The sequence below is a fragment of the Solanum verrucosum genome, unplaced genomic scaffold (genome assembly GCF_900185275.1).
Source record: "Solanum verrucosum unplaced genomic scaffold, falcon-dt-bn FXZP01000069.1, whole genome shotgun sequence".
NCBI lineage: Eukaryota > Viridiplantae > Streptophyta > Magnoliopsida > Solanales > Solanaceae > Solanum > Solanum verrucosum.
The window spans coordinates 1,326,770-1,329,859 of record NW_026020102.1 but is presented as its reverse complement, the minus strand read 5'-3'; the positions used below and the strand labels follow the sequence as shown (position 1 = coordinate 1,329,859).

At 33.5% G+C, this 3,090-nt stretch overlaps 1 pseudogene; it reads left to right on the top strand.

The window, feature by feature from the left end:
* Positions 1–1,186: 1,186 nt before the first annotated feature.
* On the top strand, positions 1,187–2,751 carry LOC125825079 (uncharacterized; annotated as a pseudogene).
* The last annotated feature ends 339 nt before the right edge of the window (positions 2,752–3,090 follow it).

Below are 3,090 nucleotides of genomic sequence, written 5' to 3'. Positions count from 1 at the left end.
CAAAGTGGACAATATTAGTAATAGGTTGGGCCATTATAGATGGTAGTAGTGCCGCTCTTGTATCAACCTTGTCCAAGTTGCATAGAGTTTAATTTAGTTTAGGAAAATCCCTTTAAGACAGAGAAAAACTCAGTGAGGATGTTAGTTATATAAGTAATAAAATCATACACCATAGTGACGTGTTTTATACTCATGTGAGCCTAAGCTAAAGTGAATAATATCTTTAATAGACTAGGTTGTTATATGCCTCTTCCCTGACAACATATGACCCCCGCAACAATTCCAATTTCATCCTTGAATCTCATAATTTTCTAACAAACACTTAATAATCTTACCCGATGGGTATTGCCATCACTCGAGCCCTGCGAATCTTGCTTATCACTTACTCATTTGACACATATGGAATTCAATAGGGATTGGAATTTATTGTTGTAAGCTCAATTGCACGATCAAGGGTAAAAACCTCTCCTTTATGAATTGATTGTTTAAATGTCCATGTAGCCTCTCAATCATATATGTGATCGTCAACAAACCCTTACATAGAAGCTAAAGGAAAAGAATTTCATAAAAAAATGAGCAATTCATTAAGTGAAAAGTTAAAATAAAAAGATATAACATCATAAAAATCCTATGCGAGGCTCCATTAGGAATTTTACAAAAAAAACACGACATGAGTATAGTATATATGGAACTTCTAAGTTGCACAAGATACAAGAGACTTACTATACCCAAAAACATACAAAAAATGTCTCTTCAGAAGCAAAAGTTCCTCAATGATATATAAGGTTCACCACAACCAATGGAATGAGTGAAGTGCCTAGCGAGGATCAGCGCCACCCTTGGAGTCCATATATGCATCACAACAAGATGTAGTACTCACATGATCAGCTGAACCCAAATATAAAAGAATATAAGAGAATATATGTTGTTCTAGATCCAACTTATGTTGTACTAGAGGACAAACCCACAAGCCAAATTTCTTGTCATGCATTAAAGTGCTTCTTAAGGAGGAGTATTAAAGGTTTTTCCTTCTGGATGAGATATACCGAAAGAATATTCTAGAAAAATAATTTATTTTCTATCTATAGTTTACAGATAATACGTGGAATGTAGTGGATATAAAGTTGTTGTAAAAGGGGGGGATTTATTACATAGACAAGGATGAAAGCTCAATGAAGATGAAAACATGATTTTGTTGCTTATCATTTACCTTTGTGTAACTGTTGAAATTTTGTTTCCTCGTTCTTCATTTTGTTCATATGGTAATGTTGATTCTGAATTTATTGTATTTTCTTATGAACTTGCAGGAAAAAAATTGTGAAATTTGTGGTGATATAGATTTTCAAGAAGCAATTATTATTTACTATAAGTGTAAAAATGTTTATGTGCACCAGTAAGTTTTCTCTCTCACTCGATTTTTAGCTTATAAAGATAGTTAGATGAGTGGAAAGTCATGACTCTATTATCCGTACTTGCTTCATCACCTTGTGCCATATCTATATGTTCTTTGTAAACCTCAAACATTGTCCCAATCCCAAACTCATTCTTTTTTGTTTGACTTGCCATTTCTAAGGAAGAAGTTGATCTTTTCACATAAGGGGATGCTCCTCTCGATGTGAAATTTCTAGTTAGATTATCATCTTTCCTTTTTTTTAATATAATTTTAAATAGGGATGAAAAGTGGAATAGAACTAAAATCCTAAATGGAAGTGATATTACTTCTTAAGGAGAGTAAGGAACTTTCCTTTTTTGTTTTTCTGAGTAATCACATTGAAGTCCGACTAATTTTTTATTTGCATCATGTAGGTAACAAAGTTTCTCCTACAAATGATTTTCTATATTCATCTCTAATAATTCTTGCACTCATATCCTAATGGTATTAGATATTGTGTTCCACGTAAAGGGTACATTGATTTTTTGGTTAACATGTTGTGGCATTTAATATTCATAAATACTACTTGCATCTTTTATGCATACATAGTCTTCTACGTTTTCTAAAAAACACAGTTTTTCTCTTCCTATCAGATATTGCGTGTCGGGCTATTATGTTGATGCACCAGTGGATTGGTGTTGTAAAGAATGTGATATTTGCAAAGAGATTATATCTTCGTGACATTGTCTAGAAATTGTGCAATTCGACGGATCCTCTGCAATGATTTGTCAAAGTGTTGTGCAACCAAAGAAACGTTGTAAGTATCCTTGTGGGAGTGCGAATCGTATTAACTGGGAAAAGGAGGTAAAGACTGGGAAAGTGAGATATATACATGTTGAAGACACACTTGGTCTGCAATCAGGCATTGAGAAATATGGATCTCCACAGATAAATATTGTTTCCCCAAGAGTTGTGCCAAATGAATCCATGGAAATCGTGACTCAAGGGAATTTTAGCAATCCTAGAGTTACAATTTCAAATAATTTTCTTGAGAAGACCACAGTGCAGCGGTCTTTAGGATCAAAAGGATACATGAAACCTCATAAGCTTCTAAATGCCAAAATCATTAAAAACAGCAAAAAAATAGTACAATTATCTAAAGGTTAAGTTTTCACTAACATCTTTTATATTTCTTATACCTCTTAATTTTCCATCATTTACTTTTGTACTTCTATTTAATTGATGTAGCCTAGTTTTTAGGTCCAGCCGGTTCTACCATTCTAGAGCATAGGAGTCTCAAAATTATGAATGAGAATCGAATGATGAATTCATGTACGACACACCCTTGTGATCCTTCTATAGTTCCTTCTTGGAATTAAGTACCCTTATTGAATGCACATTAATTTCTAACATACTTTAACACAGGGTAATCTGAGCTCCAAACAAGTTCAAAATCAGCAAAACAGTCTTTTGCATATTTTTCCCTTATTACCTTCTGACTTTTTGTTATGGCAGCAAGTTAGTCTTTAGCATATGAGTTTAGGAAATTTTCCCTATAGGATGAACACGTTGCCCAGAAAATTAGTAGAGGTGCAAGCAAGTTGGACGCCATTAGTATTACTATAACAATGAATAGGGAACTGTATAATATATGTCTAACTATGGTAAAGAGTTCTGCTCATACATAGTCGCGAGTTGTAACATAATGATAATCTGAA